Here is a 19906-nt window from a genome sequence, read left to right on the forward strand (position 1 = left end):
GTACTCTCTCCCTGTGACTATGGGTTTTCTCCGGGTGCTCCGGTTTCCTTCCGCATTGCAAAGATGTGCAGGTTTGTAGGCTAATTGGCTTGTGTAAATTCTCCCAAGTGTGTAAGATAGAACAAATATACGGGGTAATCGCTGGTCAGCGCAGACTCGGTGGGCTGAAGGGCCTGTTTCTACGCTGTACCTCTAAACTAAACTAAATTAACCAGCATCTGCAGTTATTTGTTTTTAATCGCTGCTCCAGGTATATGTGCCCTGAAGGTATTTCATGCCACAAGAAATCCATAGATCAATCCAACATTACCGATCTCTCAAATGCTATGATAATCTCTTCCCTATGGACATGGAATTGACTTTAATACTAATTTAAGTGAGTGTTGCAAAGGATCTCCACCAAACCTGTGGGTAGTTCATTGTAAATGGAGCTAATTAGCTGAAATAGTGTTTCAGCAACTCCCTGTGGCTTTCCCCAACAACTCTGTTTTAGTACCACATCCTAAACACCAGATCATTGGCAGTTTCAATGTTTACTGCAAACTACCCCCCCAGTGCAGGTGGATGGTGGGATGATAGAGAGTAGTTGTTGGTTGCTGATGAGAGAGAATTGGTTTACCTGGACTAAATTGGCAGAATTGAGAACCAACATGGTCTTAATGGTCTGAATTGCTTCTTTCTGTGTTGTATGAAGATATAAATGATTTTGATTCATTTAAGTAATTGTGAAATGGCAAAATAGTAGTTTGATGGGTAATAGCAACCATCTGCAATTATGGTCTGAAGAAGGGTCTTGACTCGAAACATCACCCATTCCTTCTCTCAGCTGCCTGTCCCGCTGAGTTACTACAGCATTTTAGAAACATAGAAAATAGGTGCAGGAGGAGGCCATTCGCCCCTTCGAGCCAGCACCGCCATTGATTGTGATCATTGCTGATCAACCCCTATCAATAGCCCGTGCCTGCCTTCTCCCCATATCCCTTGACTCCACTAGCCCCTAGAGCTCTATCTCACTCTGTCTTAAATCCATCCAGTGATTTGGCCTCCACTGCCCTCTGTGGCAGGGAATTCCATAAATTCACAACTCTTCTGGGTGAAAAAGTTTCTTCTCACCTCCGTCTTAAATGGCCTCCCCTTTATTCTAAGACTGTGGCCCCTGGTCTGGGCTCACCCAACATTGGGAACATTTTTCCAGCATCTAGCTTGTCCAGTCCTTTTAAAGTTTTATATGTTTCTATAAGAATCCCCCTCATCCTTCTAAACTCCAGTGAATACAAGCCTAGTCTTCACTGTGTCTCCCTTCGATTTAAACCAGCATCTGCAGTCCTTTCCTGCACATCTGGAATTATTTCTGCACCCAGGTAATTCTATCTATAATCTTTGCAAGAGCATCCAGAGAATGGCAGAGGTTAAGCCGCTGGTTAATTGAAACGGACATGTTCAGAGACCATATAGTCCTTGAGCTTTTTTTCTATTTTCTCTGTGGGAAGCTTTTATTCAGTGTTTATTTATTTCTGATTTTTTTATCCAGGCAAAAAATTGGATATGAAGCTCGAGTGGACAGGAACAGTACGGTAAGAAATGGTTAAAAAAGAAAATATTGAAGGCTGACTGAGGAGATAATGGATTGATTAACAGTGTGGAGTATGGAGAAAATCAAGTCAGGAGTGTTTTATTGTCATATGCAAGTAAGTAAGTAAGTTTTATTTATATAGCACGTTTTAAGTCAACTCGCATTGACACCAAAGTGCTTTACATAAATTAAATAATAAGTTGTCCCAGATAGAACAATGAAATTCTCACTTGCTGCAGCATGACAGAATATGTAAACATATACACAGTAAACAATATGATAAACGAGACAAAGAAAATGAAAAGAAAATATATATTTTTTTTTAAATATAATTAAAAAAACAATAAATAGATAGATAATTAATTGAAGAAGGGTCTGAAGAAGGGTTTCAGCCTAGATGCTAATGAATCTACAAACCTGCATGTCTTTGGAATATGGACGGAAACCGGAGCATCCGGATAAAACTCATGGGGTCACAGGGAGACTGTAAGGTTATATACATTAGCTTTGCATCTTTCTCTACGAATTAAGTTGAAGAACAGGATAAACAGTGTAAGCACCAAACTCAACCTGCGGCCCTTTGATCAGCACATCATTTGCTGTGCTGTTTTCCAGCAGTTTTTGTTATGTGAACTGTTTTAAATTATAATTTGTGCCATTGTTTTCACATGTCACATCCTTCTCAAACATACGCAACCCGCAATGATGAAGCTAGAAAATTGTATAAGCATTTCCTGGGCCAGCGATAATTCATGCGCAAGTTGCCTGGCAACAGTTTGTGCCATAAAAATTGATACTGATTAGAGTTCTTTTGCAGCATTTTTGCTTTGCCACCTTCTTGAACATCTTGTAGGGAATGCTGCTGCCAGATTCATGTCCTCCACCAGCTTTCCGGCAACTGATGGTCTGGCACCTCCGTTAATCTGGACAAAATCACGACAGCGCGCTTGAAATCCTCCCTGCAAGTCCTCCCATAAAGTGGCATCTAGACCAGGGAGTCTGGGAGTCTGGCCTTGCTGGAGCCAGCAGATACGTTCTCATAGATGACTTCCGAGGCCGACTCTAAGGGCGGGGTATCACGGTCCCTCGATGGTCTAAGCGGACCATTCCACTACCGTTGGACTGTTCTCGGAGGCCATGACCTCTGTTGGTCTGGCAAAGCAGGTGACCCAGAAAGGCTCTGGACCCAAGGGTGTGGAAAATCGGTGGTGGACATGTATGTTGATCTTTGGTCGGGGATGTGTACCCTCGAGCAAGCAGGAGCTGTTCACAACAGATGGATAATTCTGAATGTCAGGAGTTTGGGACTTTTCCAAAGGTTCTCTCATGGTAGGGGATGTTCTATCACAGTATATTGCAAAGGTGGCCTCAAGGAGAGGGTGGTAGGTGTGCGGAACAAGCTGCCAGAGGAGGTAGTTGAGGCAGGGACTATCCCAACATTTAAGAAACAGTTAGACAGGTACATGGATAGGACAGGTTTGGAGGGATATGGACCAAAAGCAGGCAGGTGGGACTAGTGTAGATGGGATATGTTGGCCGGTGTGGGCAAGTTGGGCCTAAGGGCCTCTTTGCACACAATATCACTCTATAACTGATCAAGATGCTATACTTTACTACATACGCCATCAATTTAATCTGCTCAATGTGTGATGATACTTTACCAAATATGCCGTCAATGTTCATGAAAGCTCTCTTGCGCAATCCTGCCCCTTTCAACCATTCCCAGAATAGGAACTCCTGTACTTGAGCATTTGGCAATAAACTCAACTCGACATCTTCAAACAGGACACAAATCACTTCAACTGGCAAGCCTCCAGTGCCGGGCTAAAAATAAGTCAAGAGTTTACCGTAAATATTCAGGTGGGCCTAATCCTGGAATTTGAAGTGGAAGTGCGGTGAATGTTGCAACATGGGAATAGATCACTTGCTCCAACAAACCTGTGATTATTAACTCTTGGCAGAGCTTTGTCATAGTTTCCCACCTCACTCCTATTTCAGTTTATTTCTTCCTTTAGTCTAATGCTACAGTAAACGGGCATGCCTCCGCTAGGCTCGCCAACTTTCTCACACCCAAATAAGGGACAAAAGGTCAAAATATGGGACAAATTCCCGACCACAATTCGTTCACCGACTCAGCAGTGGCTGGGTGAACGATGAGTTGGCCCGGGTGCTGGACTGCACACAAAGCCCAGCCGGCAGGCCAGCTGAGTTTTGGCCCAGGCTATGTCGCGCGCAAATTCCGGCACCCCGTCCAACTCATGAACTGATGATCGGCCATGAGAAGGAGGGGTGGTGTTGTCGGCGGTAGGCGAAGGTCCGAAGGTCGGACAGCTGGCCAGCCGACGGGGCCACCGGCAAGGCACTGCTGCTGCACTCCATGAGCTGCACTACGTCAGGACGGGTGAGGCGGGGCTGGACGCGGTGCTCCGACCCGACAGTCCCCTCGACCCGAGTAGTAGCGGTCAAATACGGGACAAGGGCGGTCCCGTACGGGACAAACCAATTTAGCCCAATATACGGGATGTCCCGGCTAATACGGGACAGTTGGCAAACCTAGCCTCCGCTTCCATCTTTGGGAGTGCATTCCACATCTTCACAACTTCCTGCATGATGAAGTTTCTCCTGCCGTCTGTTTTAAGTCTTAAGCTTAAATTTCTATCTAGGGCCTCTTATTCTAAACCTTCAATGGTTGGAAACAGACTATTCTATCTGCTCTATATACTTTCATTGTTTAATTACTCTGTTCCAAAGATTACTATATCTTTTTTGCTTTCTTTTGCCTAGTTCCATATATATTTTCAAGTGTCTCCTAACCAAAGTCCTGTAAAGCTGCAAAATGGCTTCTTGACTCCTATATTAAATGCTCCAACTGATGAAGGCAAGTATACCACACACTGTCTTTACCACTTTATCCACTTGTGTTGCTACTTTCGGGGTGCTATGGACTATGACCACAAAATCTGTCTGTATATCAATGCTTCGACTACATCATCCAAATAGGTGTCAACTGCTCTACATCGGTGAGACCAAGCGAAGGCTTGGCGATTGCTTCGCCCAACACCTCCACACAGCTCTCATTAACTAACCAGATCTCCCGGTGGCTCAACACTTCAACTCCCCCTCCCATTCCGTATACGACCTTTCTGTCCTGGGCCTCCTCCATGGCCAGAGTGAGTCCCACCACAAATTGGGAGCAGCATCTCATATTTCGCTTGGGTAGTTTACACCCCAAGCGGTATGAACATTGACTTCTCCAATTTCAGGTTTTTATTGCTTTCTTCCCCTTCCCAGCTCTCCCTCAAACTACTGTCTCTGCCTCTTCCTTTCTTCTCGCCCCCACCCCCCCACATCAGTCTGAAGAAGGATCTCGACCCAAAATGTCACCTATTCCTTCGCTCCATAGATGCTGCCTCACCCGCTGAGTTTCTCCAGCATTTTTGTCTACCTTCAATTTTTACAGCATCTGCAGTTCTTTCTTAAACATCATCCACAAGCTGGTTTCATTTTTAAATGAAATGCAGGTAATTCAGACTAGAGTAGACAGGGCGGCTTGGTTGGCATGGACAAGTGGGCTCCAGGCTTTGCCAAGAGCTCATCTGATTATTTGAGAAAGAGTAGTGTCACAGAGACTGGCACAAATGAAGGGAAGACTGACATTAACTCTGTGGCTTGAGGTTGTAAAACTGGGGGAGAAATAAACACCAGAGATACTAATCAGGTAGGATTAGTGACAGTTTTATTATCTAACGGAATGTTAGAAATGTAATTTCCATTAATGATTCAGCCAGTGATGATGTGATGTTGTGGGAGAGAAGAGAGAAAGAGGGAAAGACACTTAACAGAGCCGATGACTGAAAGACACTCAGAAAAATAACACTATTCACCTCAGCGCTGTGTTTTCTATTATTAGTATTAATTGGTAAATGCTACTGAAAGTCAACCTACATCATAACCTGCAAGTTTAGAAGTGTTAAAGGAGAACTCTTTGCTATTACTACAAATGACTCATTTTAGTGTCCATAATGCCGGGATTCAGATCTGTGCAAGTAATAACTCCTGCAGCACAGTGGTTGGTATGGTGATGGTGGTGTGGTTAAATGAAAGGATTACTGATTCAAAAGCTCGGGACTAACAATCCAAAGACCTCTGTTCAAATATCACCGCAGCAGCTGTTGAATTTTAATTTGGGTACAAAGCCATAATTAAAAAAAGTTATTACTAATGATGACCAAAAAAAGTACAGGATTGTTGTAAAAACGTTAACATTTACAAGGGGCGAAGTGTAAAGGAGATGCGGGGGGGGGGGGGGGGCAGGTTTTTTACACAGTGGGTGACTGGAACACACTGCCGGGGCCGTGGTTGAGGCAGCTCTAGGACATTTAAGAGAGTTTTGGACAGTCATATGGATAGGCAGGGAGTGCATGGGTATGAATAATGTGCAGGCAGATGAGTTTTGGTCTTGGCTTTGTGAGCATGTTCCCGTGCTGCAATGTTCTATGTCCTTCAGGGGAGGAAACCTGCTATCCTTACTCTGTCTACCCCATGTGACTCTGGGAACATCTGCGTAGTTGGTTACTCTGAAATATCTTAGAAAAGCACTCAGTTCATGGGCAATCCGGGATGGGTGGAAATGCCAGGCTTTGCCACACATGTCCAGATCCCGGAAAATAATAATGCAACCTGGTGGGGCCCACTGCATTTTGTTTTTAAATGGACCTTAGATTTATATCATGTGAAAAGTTTTAACTTTTATAAAACGCTGTCTGAAATTAACAAAGAATATTGATAGTAGACAAAAATGCTGGAGAAACTCAGTGTGTGAGGCAGCATCTATGGAGGGAAGGAATGGGTGACGTTTCAGGTCGAGACCCTTCTTCAGACTGATGAGGGGATGGAGGGGGGTGGGCAGGAAGAAGAAAGGAAGAGGCGGAGACAGCGAGCTGTGGGAGAGCTGGGAAGGGGAGGGGAAGGATGGACAAAGCAAGGACTACCTGAAATTGGAGAAGTCGATGTTCATACCGCTGGGGTGTAAATTACCCAAGCAAAATATGAGGTGCTGCTCCTACAATTTACGGTGGGACTCACTCTGGCCATGGAGGAGGCCCAGGACAGAAGGGACGGATTTGGAATTGGAGGGGGACTATTGATAAGTGTTTTATAAATATTACTTTCTTTACAGATCTTTTTATACTACTTTAGCTTTGCTAAAATGCATGCAAATTATAAATGTCAAATAAGCTTTAATTTATGTTACATATTGACATTATGTTACATTAATGGATATTTTTAAAGCAGATTCTTGATTAGTACAAATGTCAGGGGTTATGGGGAGGATGCAGGAGAATGGGGTTAGCAGGGAGAGATAGATCAGCCATGATTAAATGGGCCGAATGGCCTAATTCTGCTCATATCACTTATGACCTTATGATTTTATCACCATATTACAAACAATTAATTTTGAAATGTTTAAGAGAGGTCTTGACCTGAAAAGTTACTTTTTCCTTTGCTCCATAAATGCTGCTTCACCCGCTGAGTTTCTCCAGCATTTTTATCCACCATTGTTTATTATCGATGCTTATTATCTGTGTTCTCTTTCCACAAATGCAGCTTGAGTATTTCCGATATGTTCTGTTTTCATGTTCGACAATAATTAAATGCCATGAATTTGCTCTTATATCTAATCTGCCATATTACCATCCCCTTTTGCCTTGCATTATCCCAAGTGCCACACGATCTCCCCTGAGTTCCAGCCTCTCCCCTTCTCCGCATCTTCCATTTTCTATCCTTCCAATTCACACAAAAGTTAATTATTCAGACATTCCAAGCGACCAGAGATGCTGAATATTTCCAGTTATTTTATTATTGTTTCAGATTTCCAGATTCTGCAGAATTTTGTGGGTGTATTTATGCTTTTCAATGTTTGGCAAATAAAACTTTTGAACAGGGCACCAAAACCTGCTCTTTGTTGATTAATACCATGGCACATTTTACATCCACCTGAGCAAACATCTGCCCCAAGTGATCCGTCTGTAACAAAACAAAATTCACTCAAGCTCTATAGTAAAACCTCCGTATTATACGAATCCATAATTTTATGACTCAGAGCAAAGTAGAAGCAACTGAACAATCCAACAGAGGAGGTATTAGTGAGGAGATTGTAACATACATGAATTTTTCATTGGTGGCAGAGAATAATCAGATTAAGAGGGATTAAAAAGGGTTACAAGTCTTCTGGATTAGGTGATGTGAAGAATAGCCCAACGGTTTATGTTGCAATCCTTGTGCACAGGTTCCTCAGTAAATACGACTTTCCCTTTCTATTTATAATAGTAACAGCATTACAGGAAAGAAAAACTCGATACTTTGCACATTTTTGCAGGTCAGTGGGTAACCAAAACACCCTGAAGTTACAATATTGGATTATTTGCTATTCTCTCAAATATATAAGCCTTACAATCCAATTGAGTTTCCTGCCAAGATCTCCCACTCTCATCATCTGACCATCCTTTTGTAGTATTGTCAATTGTACTACACGACACTGTAGGATCTCATTGAGTTAAGTCCTGGTTAATGCAATTGCCAATGAGAAATTGGATTAAGCCTCCAAGGCTGGTTCAGCCTCGGCTCTGGAGATTGTAACAATGGTCCTGCATTGTGGATATCAGCAGATCTACCCAACCCCCCGAGATCATCTGCTGTGGAGGTCTAAAACATTGATGTCCCTTTCACGAGGTCAGTATTCCATCTCCCAGCGTAGCCTCTCATGCCTCCAATTACTCCTCCGTATTACAAAACCAAATACAGTGTAGATGACCATTTGGCAGACCACCTCCCTTCAGAGTGCCTCCCTTGCGAGTGCCTCTGTTGAGAACACCACCATTGGGAATGCCTCCATCCAGTGACCCAGAGCTTCTTGTTGCCAGCGTTCTCTCCCCAATCTTCATTCTGGTTCTCTTCCTTTGTGTCTTCTGCTGTTTCAGGAAAGCCCAACATAAGTGCAAGGAAATGTTCCATTTTGCTGCCACAATGAACAATGTCATGTTTTTTTAACATATCAGACTCCATTTGCCCATTCACTTAAACAATCAGTAACCTCTTTAAGTCATCATTACAATTACTTTCTGTCTTATTTTTGTCCACAAATCGATTAGTTTCTTATGGTCAGGGACGTGCCTGAAGAAACCATATTATTTTAACTTTTTTTTTCACAGGTTTAAGGTGAAGGGGAAAAGATTTAATAGGAATCTGAGGGGTAACTTTTTCCCACAAAGGGTGGTAGATGATGTATGGAACAAACTGCCAGAGGAAGTAATTGAGACAGGGACTATCCCAAAATGTAAGAAACAGTTAGACAGGTACATGGATAGGACAGGCTTGGAGGGATAAGGACCAAACGCGGGCAGGTGGGAATAGTGTAGCTGGGACATGTTGGCTGGTGTGGGCAAGTTGGGCCAAAGGGCCTGTTTCCACAATTTAGTCAAAGGGTAGTTAATCTGTGGAACTCATTGCCATGTTGACTTTGCAGATTATGGTGGGCCTGGGTATTCTTTTTCTTTGACCTCACCTCTTGTGTTCATTAGCAAGGGAAGATAACTGACAGGGACAATAAGGAGCGAGTTCATGCAACCCATGTTGGATTAGCATCCAGCCATGTTGTTTTAGGAACAGGACAATGGTTTTCTGATTACCAGGTACACAGCCACCTTCCTCCAATCAGTCTAAAGAATGGTCCAGACACGAAACGTCACCTATCCATGTTCTCCAGGGATCCTGCCTGATCTGATGAGTTACTCCGCCATTTTGTTTATTTTTTAGCTACATATAAGATGCTACAGTTAACTGTAAATGCTGCTTCATTGTGAATAAATTTAATGCCATCTGCTTCATATTCCTTGATCTGCCTACATTTTCTGTTTAGTTTTAGAGATGTGTGATGTTTCAAATGTCTGATAATCAATAATATATAATCTTTATGTCCCTGCTGCCATTTTACGAACTATTGTCAGAAATAACTAAGCTCATTTTGAGCAACTATGTCCGCTTGTGTCCCAATCTTCATTTTGAGTTGTATTGCTGTGAGATTGAACTGGAATGATGTTGGGTAGTCTGGCAGCCGCATTTAACACTGGCTGTTTCAGGACAATGGAGAGTCTAAAGCTTTCCAACATCTGCAGGTTGAGATACTGGACACCAGGTGGCAGGATGAGCTCAGTCATTGCTATGGATTGTGCCGCCATTTATGAGTTGTACATTTGCATGGGTCTGTCTGGGCTGTTTATTGTGATTCACTGAGAATATTTTGCACACAAGCATTAATTTGTGATCGCATAACAGTTTAACAGCATATTTTTTTTTGTGTTTTCCCTTTGTTATCTTTTTGGGCAAAAAATCTAAAAATATCTAAATTTCAGATTCAGATTCAGATTCAATTTTAATTGTCATTGTGAGTGTACAGTACAGAGACAACGAAATTGCATTTAGCATACATACACACATTTGAAAATAACATTCCCCCCTTGTCTCCCCTTCCACCTCCCCTCATCCTATACTCCTTCCTCTGGCTTCCCAATTCACATCCTTTCTATTCTATCTCTCCCCTTTTGATTTTTCATCTCTGGCCTGTCCAAAAATATGCCTATCAAACATCCTCCCCACCTCTATCCATTTATCACTCTCCAGGCATTGTCCTGCTCCCCCCCCCCCCTCTAGGCCAGCTTTCTCTCCCACCCACCAATATCAGTCTGAAGAAGGGTCCCAACCTGAAACGTCACCAATCCATGGTCTCCAGGAATGCTGCCTGACCCAAGAGTCAAGAGTGTTTTATTGTCATGTGTCAGATAGAACAATGACATTCTTACTTGCTGCAGCACAGCAGAATATGTAAACAAAGCATACTGTAAATAATATAATAAACGAGAGAAAAATTCAGTGTGTGTATACACATACTCACAAACACACACACACATACACATACACACACACACACACACGCACACACACACACACATACACACACACACACACACACCCACACACACACTCATACACACACACACACATACACACACACACACACACACACACACACACACATATATTTTAACTGTAGTAGCATGTTGCCATTTGATGGAGCTCCTGAAATGTAGTTCAATTGAAGTGAAGAAGCCAAATTTCCTGATGCTCAATAAGTGTTAAACATGGGGCACTTAAATTAATTTCTGCCTCTACGATGCTTCGGTTCATGTTGCCCCAAAGTAAAGGTACAGGGCGGAATATCTTTTCTGTGTAAAATTCTCAGAATCAGCACAGTTTCAATTATGTTTTGTTTGCTATTTTTTGGGGAGATTCAGAAATCACCCAATTCAATCCCCAACAGGTATATGTGCAATTAGTTATTCATTTGCAGGATGATGATATGGAATCTGGTGGAATCTGATACTGACAGTATTTCCTTATTTCAGAATTTACTCAGACAACATATCTTTTTTTCCAGTATTGATTGTACAGGGAGAACTGCTGCTCTCTATCATTTTGTGCCCTGTGTACAATAAGGAGGGAAATACCTGAATCTCTAAACTGGAATTGTACAGTATGGAAATATGCCCTTTTGCTCGATGCGTCGACACCGACCAGATCACGTCCGTTTAGACTAATCCTACACTAATTGCTTTTTTTATTCTCCCCACATTCCCATCAACTGCCACTCACTTACACACCGGTGGCCAATTAAGCTTCCATACAGTTTTATTTTTTGTCACCAGTGCAGCTTTCTGCCTCCTTTATAAAGTTAAAACCTAGATGTTCTTGTTTTAATCATCTTCACTCTTCAATTTTAAATGATTAGTTTTGTTAGAAAAAATATTGTTAAAGTTGAAAAGATAAAACCTATTAATTAAATTAGGTGGTCAGGACCTTAAACAACTTAAGCATCTTATAAGTGATCAGAGCGGCGGTTCGGACATAGTTATTTGATGTACAGCAGTAAAAAGCATCGTGATACGATACGATATGATAGTACTTTATTTATCCCAGGAGGGAAATTGATCTGCCAACAGTCGGAGAAAACACAAAATGCATGAAACATGAAATTGAAGTGACGAGTGGATAGGATTGGGGATGTGCAAAGATTGGGCGGGGTGGAGGGTGGGGGGGGGCGGGGGGGGGGGGGGGGGGGGGGGGGGGGGGGGAGAGTCAGTCTACCCCACGATAGAAGGGGGAAGAGTTGTACAGTTTGATAGCCACGGAAGAAGGATCTCCTGTGGCGTTCTGTCCTGCATAGGCTGACCTCTTATATCCTGTTGTATCAAAGGCTATGAGTATCAAGGCCATTATTTTGATTTGTGGAAACCTGTTGTTTGGTACATTTTTGAGTGTCCAATGTCCTAAGAAATATATTCAATTCTTAACATCTGTTGATTTTATACTTTTTAGTAATTACTATTAAATGATGTTCATTGCTTTACCTTGCACTAAACGTTATTCCCTTATCATGTATCTATACAATGTAAATGGCTCAATTGTAATCATGTATTGTCTTTCCGCTGGCTGGTTAGCACGCAACGAAAGCTTTTCACTGTACCTCAGTACATGTGACAATAAACTAAACTAAAGTGTTATAGTTGTACGAGAATGTTATAGTGGAAATGAAATCAAAGCAAAAGAGGGGGGTATGCTGGTGGGAAAAAATTATTCGTGAATGTTGCTTAAATTTTAATTGATTTGCATATCGACAAAAAAAGCATTACTTCCAACCCACATGTCATTGGAATGTCGGAGGAAATTAGAGTGACCTAGGGAAACTCACACTTGCAGATTCCACTCAGACAGCACAATAGGTCAGGACTGAACCTGGTTAGGGTGGCATGGTGGCGCAGTTGTAGAGTCGCTGCCTTAGCAGCGCTGGAGACCCAGGTTCGATCCCGACTATGGGTGTTTTTTTTTACGGAGTTTGTACGTTCTCCCCGTGACCCGTGTGGGTTTTCTCCGATATCTTCTGTTTCCTCCCACCCTCCAAAGACATACAGGTGTGTAGATTAATTGGCTTGATATAATTGTAAATTGGCCCTAGTGTGTGTAGCATTAGTGTGTGGAGATTGCTGGCTGGTGTGGACTCGACGGGCCGAATGTCACCCCATTACTGCTGAGCTTTTATTTTATGAAGTTTCTTGTGAGCACAACTGTAACACGAGTTAATTTTGTATCAGAAGATATACCATAACACATTTATGCTCTCATTGTAAGGCAGTTGAATTAGATGAAAATTTGATTGCCATGCAATCTCAGTGCAGCTATAATCACCTCCCAATCACAGACATCAGGTAAAATATGATTTTACTAAAGCACAAATTGAAAGATTCAATAAAGGCGCGACTGTTTCTTTGATGTCTTGCCCTGTTATTTATTCGGTATTGGGAAATCATCTCAATCTTTATTTTCATCTTTACTTCAACTACAGCAGCCAAGAGGCAAGAAATTGTCCATTTTTAAGCCAAGCGCCATTAGTGCCGGCATCATCCAACCTCTCATTTATTTTCTCATTCGACATATAAAATGGACAAAAATTAGTAACAGTTCCCAGGTGCAAACATAAACAAAATAAGGCTTTAATTTCTCTGCTTTCTTCTTCAGTAAAAGACTGGCAGAAGGATGTGAAAATGAAATGTTGGTATCTGGAATGAATTGAGTGTGGTGCCTTTGTCCCTGTTCCAGCCTCTTATTGTTATGAAAATGAACAAGCTGCTTCAGCTTTGAGATTAGAAAACATGCTATTTGCATGGATAATTAATTCTGTTCTGATGTGTGCCACTTCAGAGAGCATGATGCATCAAGATACATTTTAATTTGGAAAATTATATAAAATTGCTCTGGTTTCATGATTCTAGCAATTATTGCCCGGAGAATAAATGCAACCTCGATTAGCTCAGAGCAAACAAGTATCTGTTGTATTTATCAACAATTCCTTATTATTAACTCTTTGTGTAGCTGCTAACCACACCAAATGCCCCCCTCTGTCATTGTCAGTGTGTCATTGAGCTATACAGCAAGGAAACATGCCCTTCAGCCCAACCTGACCATACTGACCAAGATGCCCCCATCTAAGCTAGTTCCATTTGCCCCCATTTGGCACAGATCCCGAAAACATTTACTGTCCATTTACCTGTCCAGGTGTTTTTTAAATGTTGTGATTGCACCTGCCTCAACTACCTCCCCTGGCAGCTCATTCCATATACCCACCACTCTCTGGTTTAAAAAAGCTGCCCTCAGGTTCCTATTAAATCTTTCCCCTCTCACCTTAAATCCAGGTGCTCTGGTTTATGATTTCTTTACCCTGGGTAAAAGACTGTGTGCATTCACCCTGCTCAGTTCCCCTCATCATTTTATACACCTTCATACCATCACCCCTTAGCTTCCTGCGCTCCAAAGAATAAAGTCCTAACCTGCCCAACCTCTCCCTATAGCTTAGGCCCTAGTGTCCTGGCAACATCTTCATAAATGTTCTCTGAAATATTTCCAGCTTAATGACATCGTTCCAATTGCAGGGTGACCAAAACTGACCACAATGCTCCAAATGTGGCCTCACCAAAGTCTCGTACTACAAACAAAATGTCCCAACTTCAGTACTCAATATTCTGATGAACGTCAATGTACCAAAATCCTTCCTTACCACAAAATAATGTGTGGTTCAAACACCATTTGGTACTAAATGGATCGATATGTGTTGTGGGCAGTCATTGTCCGAATGACTGGAATAGCCATGGTGATGTAATGGACTCTCTGTACAGGACATTGTCATAGAAGCTGGCGGGACAGAGTCCTTGAGTGAGGTTGGTAGGTTTCCTATCAGTGAGGGAATCAAATGGGTCTTTTGAAATGTAGGATCAGCCTCATCGTATTGAAGGGTTAATCTGCACTTTTTCATTTCCACGATGTGTATGTGGTTGTAAAACATTTGCTCTGGGAGCCCATCGAAATAAAACTCTTCGCTCCATAGATGCTGCTGCTCCCGCTGAGTTTCTCCAGCAATTTTGTGTACCTTTGCAGTTAATGATTCAGTTCACGTGATTAGCAATTGAACAGCGACAGTCCATTCCAATTGGGGATTGAGGATTAGAATGCAAGTAATTTATGTTAGTTTCATGTTTTTAATTATTTCTGAGTTAATGCATATGTAATTCGTGCTTTTAAAGATTATTAGTAACATCAATTTTAATAGTTTGTGGATAAACTGTTCAGTTACAGACTATGCCACAGAGTAAAGCTCCACTCTGGGTTTTCTTTCACCAAAGCCTGCCAAGGCAATGCAAGGGCCTGAGGCCCAGTAACTGCTGAGACCTTACCCACCCAACCTCAGGATGTAAATTCAGTGAGATCGGTCCTCTGCAGCTAGCCCATGTGAATGAACATAGGATAGTACAGCACAGGAACAGGCCCTTCGGCCCATAATGTGTGTGCCAAACATGGTGCATCCTTCATCCGCCTTCCCAGCCGTTGTGACGCTCCACTAAGGTCAGCCATCATCCTCCGCCTGTTCCACGGTTGAGGTCTTGGTTGGATCGCTCTTTGTCAGAGTCCTCCCCCTCGACCTTACCGCCATGGGTGGCCCCACCAGGAGCATAACTCCAGACGGCATCGATCTCAGTACCATACAAGCTTCTCCACCACGAGTTGTATCATCACCACAATGATGTCCTTTGTATTTGCTGTATAACATTGACTGAATTCACTCCCATTTTATAGACAACACTTCGTATGTGCACTACCTTTTTAGAGATAACATTTGTCATCGAACATTCCCCATTTCCCCAGATCAACGTTTACAATGCAACTTTTTGTGTTTAAACAATTTCAATATATATTGGAACAAAGTCTGTGGGGGAGAAAAGGCAAATTTAAACAGCACTCCGCTTTCAGCATTGTGAGAATTCCAGTCATCAGGGAGAAAGCACCAACATAGTTTACACTACATGAGCTTTAGTTGTGGAGATGAACTGCAATAGTCTTATCAGGGCAAATGTTGAGTATTAGATATTTCTCAATAATGAGGTCGTGAGGCATGACAGACACAGAGTGCAGAACAAAGAAAAACAGAATTCAGCTTCACAAAATATGCAGATTCATATCAAAGGGCTGCATAATTAGCTGTTGCAAAGAGAATTATTTTTACAATCTATTTTATAATCAAAAACATTAACTATTCAGGATTCAAACGCAGGCTTTGCTGGTGTTAAACAGGTGGAGGGATTCATTGAGTTTAGGACAAACATGGGCTTGCGATATATCTCCCTGCAAACATTGAATAAAGGAGTCATGTCATTGACACACCTCTTACAATGAGGGATAATGAATGTGCTTCTCTCTCAAAGGCAGCAAATTTGAGTTTCTGTAAATATCTCAGAATAGACTGTGGTTGGGGCAATAAAACGGGGACCCAAGATACTGCAGAGGCTGGAATCTTGAGCAAAAGACAAAGTGCTGGAGAAACTCAGCATGTCAGGCAGCATCTGTGGGGGGAAATAGACAGTTGATATTTCAGATCAGGTCCTTTCATCAGACATTGGAATAGGGGGGATAAATCTGGAGAAAAGGTATAGGTGAGGCAAACATTGGCTCACATTTACCCATTGTTGGAAAGATCTATATAACTAAAAGTCTCATCTTGACCACTTCCTGTCTGCGCTGTATATTGATTTTAGAAAAAAAAAGCTACCATATATCGCTATGATTTTTGGCCATCCTACTCGCAGTCCTCCTCCTCTGAGGCAGTCCCGAGGATCTTTCTGTTCGATGAAAAATAAAAAAGTTATGAGTGTTTAAAAAATCTTGAGATCAGCTGATTGGTCCTCTCGCCTGTCAATCGCCTTCGGAGGGGGGGGGGAGGGGGCAGGACTGCACTATGCTTGAAATGCTATGAAACTGGATTTGGTGGCCTTCACTCTGCTTGTGATGCTATGAAACTGAATTTGGTGGCCTGCACTCTGCTTGAAATGCTATGAAACTGGATTTGGTGGCCTTCACTCTGCTTGTGATGCTATGAAACTGCCTTCACTCTGCTTGTGATGCTATGAAACTGAATTTGGTTGCCTACACTCTGCTTGAAATGGAATTTCAAGGAATAGCCATGAGTGAACTGCCAGCCCACCAGCCCTGAGTAACGGAGCTGCCAGCCCACCAGCCCTGAGTGAGTGAGCTGCCAGCCCACCAGCTCTGAGTGACTGAGCTGCCAGCCCACCAGCCCTGAGTGACTGAGCTGCCAGCCCAAGAATCCATTCGGCCCACAATGTCCATACTAGCCCTCTGGAAACCAGTTGCTTAGGCCAAAACACCCATACTAGCGCTCCAGAAAGCCCTCCCCCCCTCCCACTGGCCACCAATATTGGAATTGGTGGAGAGGTGGAATATTGCATTGGGGGACCAGCCCTCCCGTGTGAACATGGGACCCAATGCGTCCCACTTAGTCTAGTGTATAATGAAAAGCAATACAAGCACAGGATTTAACAACATATTGAAACAGGCAGCGCAGTGGCGCAGCAGTAGAGCTACTGCCTTACAGTGCCAGAGACCTGGGTTTGATCCTGACTACGGGTGCTTTTCTGTACAAAGTTTGTACATTCTTCCCGTGACCTGCGTGCGTTTTCTCCGAGATCTTCGGTTTCCACCCTCACTCCAAAGACGTGCTGGTTTGTAGGTTAATTGGCTTGGTGGATATGTAAAATTTTCCCTAGTATGTGTAGGATAGTATTAATGTGCTGGGATCGCTGGTTAGCCTGGACTCGGTGGGCCGAAGGTCCTGTTTCCGTGCTGTATCTCTTGACTAAACTGAACTGAAAAACTGGTCTAAACATTTCTGGCAGTTTTACAGAAGATTTTTCCTAATTCATTTTGTTTTAATGAAATCGGGATGAGCTCTTGGGAACCTGCTTATATCTACGGTCAGTTCTATTCACCCCAGGGAGCAGAGATTGGTAGAGAATGGGAATGGGGTGATACTGTAACACTGCCACCTACTGCCCACAATATATATCTGCTGCAGTCTTGACACACACACACATATATATATATATATATATATATATATATATATATAAACATTTATATATAAAAGTTGTCAGCAAAATCTAAACAGCATGATAGAATTTCTAATTCTAACTGTTTTCTTCCATTAACTTCAGTTCACAAATCCAGGGAGTAGTTCCGATTTGTCTGTATGTCTGTCTTCATGGGCAGCCTGTGCTCCATCACGTCTGTCAGTAGAAGGTTCTGATTCAGCCGCTGGTCTGCCTCTGAGGTAGAATTCTTGCTCCTGGCCGCTACGTCTATCAGGGAGGGCAGCTCCCTTCTCAGAGTTGGGACTGCAACTCCCTGAATGTTCACTGGACTTCAATGAGGACAAAGCTAACAGGCTGTCAGCATTCTGAAGACAGTCGCTCTTGGTTCCTGGGTGTCCATTGGCGCTGACCTCCATGAGAGAGAGCGGTGTGGTTCTGTTGCTAGGCGTCTGTGCTGTGGAGCTTGTCCCAGACTGAAAGCAAAATACAAGCATGAGTTACCCTTTGCCCAAGATAGACACCAAATGCTGGATTAACTCAGCCGGAGTAACTGCACTTTGCCCACCAGTATTGCATTCATAGTCATGGTGACACAGCGGTAGAGTTGCTGCCTCACAGTGCCGGAGAGCCGTGTTCGATCCTGGCTACGGGTGCAGTATCTCTAAACTAAACTAAACATGGTCACAGTTTGAGATGTCAATTGTTGGACACTGGAATGGAAATATTTGTGGATTTCTTAGAAATCCCCTAAATCTATTTTCCATATTAATTGGACTTTAGTAGGAATCGGAAAATGTATTCTGACTCCACAATCTCTAACTGAGTTATAATAAGAATCAGAACATTTGTTTTAACCCCAAAAACACGAACTGAGTTATTCAGTGAACATAAGATTCTGAAATTATGTAAATTTAACAAGCCCCTCAAAATCCTGTTTCTCTTTCAAATGTAATATGAATATTATGTGATCATCCCCTATTTGGCCATCAATGTTAGCTGTAAAGTATGACCATATCAATGTGGGGTTTTATATAATTTCTGTCCTCATTCATCAATTTACGGTGGGCCTCATTGTCCTCGGCCTCCTCCATGGCCAGAGTGAGGACCACCATAAATTGGAGGAGCAGCGCCTCATATTTCGCTTGGGCAGTTTGCACCCCAGTGGTATGAACATTGACTTCTCTAATTTCAGGTAGCCCCTGCTTTCTCCGCCCCTTCTCAGCTCTCCCTCAGCCCACTGGCTCCACCTCTTCCTTTCTTCTTCCCGCCCCTCCCCACCCTGAAGAAGGGTTTCGACCCAAAACGTCGCCTATTTCCCTCGCTCCATAGATGCTGCCTCACCCGCTGAGTTTCTCCAGCATTTTTCGATTTTCCAGCATCTGCAATTCCTTCTTAAACATTGAGTATTATTGGTAGCTGATTTTCCCATAATAAGAGAATGTTACCCACCAAGAATAAACAGGTCCTGTGTCAATATGACAGTGTTTTTTATTCTCACAGCCACAAGTGGCACTGAATCGATCCCCTGCCCTTCATCTGTCCCTGACGCCTTGTTTGGTTTCTGGAGGTGAAGGGATTAAATGTCTTTGGAGAAATCAATTAACAATTCTTCGCACAGCCTGAAGTTCTGTTAAACTGCCCAGCTCCTCCACCGACACCTCATTTTGCCAAGACCAGCTGAGAGGGGTTGTGGCTCAAATGTTGCAATGACCTATTCACTAGAAGTAAGGCACATCAGGGACCTATTTCTGCGACAAATGTATGTCTGAGCTCCAGGGTTCACTATTTCACAGCCCACTGGAGCTCTAATGTGGGCCAGGACTGCCATCTGCTGGAATTGCCGGGAATGACATTTAGTAAAACATTTTCACAGATAACAGATCTTTCGTGCAATATGTTATTTTTACTCTTAAAGTGGCCTTTACTTCGAAAGTGCTTGTGATCTCTTGTGCTGCAATGGAAGGAAATAAAACTCAAAATCTAAAGCCAAGTAGTGGAGCATTTTTCTTTGGAATTTAAAAGATTAAGTGAACATGTGGCTTAAGAAGGAACCGCTAGATGCTGGAAAAATTGAAGGTAGATACAAATGCTGGAGAAACTCAGCGGGTGAGGCAGCATCTATGGAGCGAAGGAATAGGTGGCATTTCGGGTCGAGGCCCTTCTTCAGACTGAAGAACCATCACCTGTTCCTTCGCTCTATAGATGCTGCCTCACACGCTGATTTTCTCCAGCATTTTTATCTACCTAGTGAATATGGCTTTGTCAGAATGCTGTAACGGAAGACTTT

This window comes from Leucoraja erinacea, chromosome 30 (genome assembly GCF_028641065.1).
Source record: "Leucoraja erinacea ecotype New England chromosome 30, Leri_hhj_1, whole genome shotgun sequence".
Classification (NCBI taxonomy): domain Eukaryota; kingdom Metazoa; phylum Chordata; class Chondrichthyes; order Rajiformes; family Rajidae; genus Leucoraja; species Leucoraja erinaceus.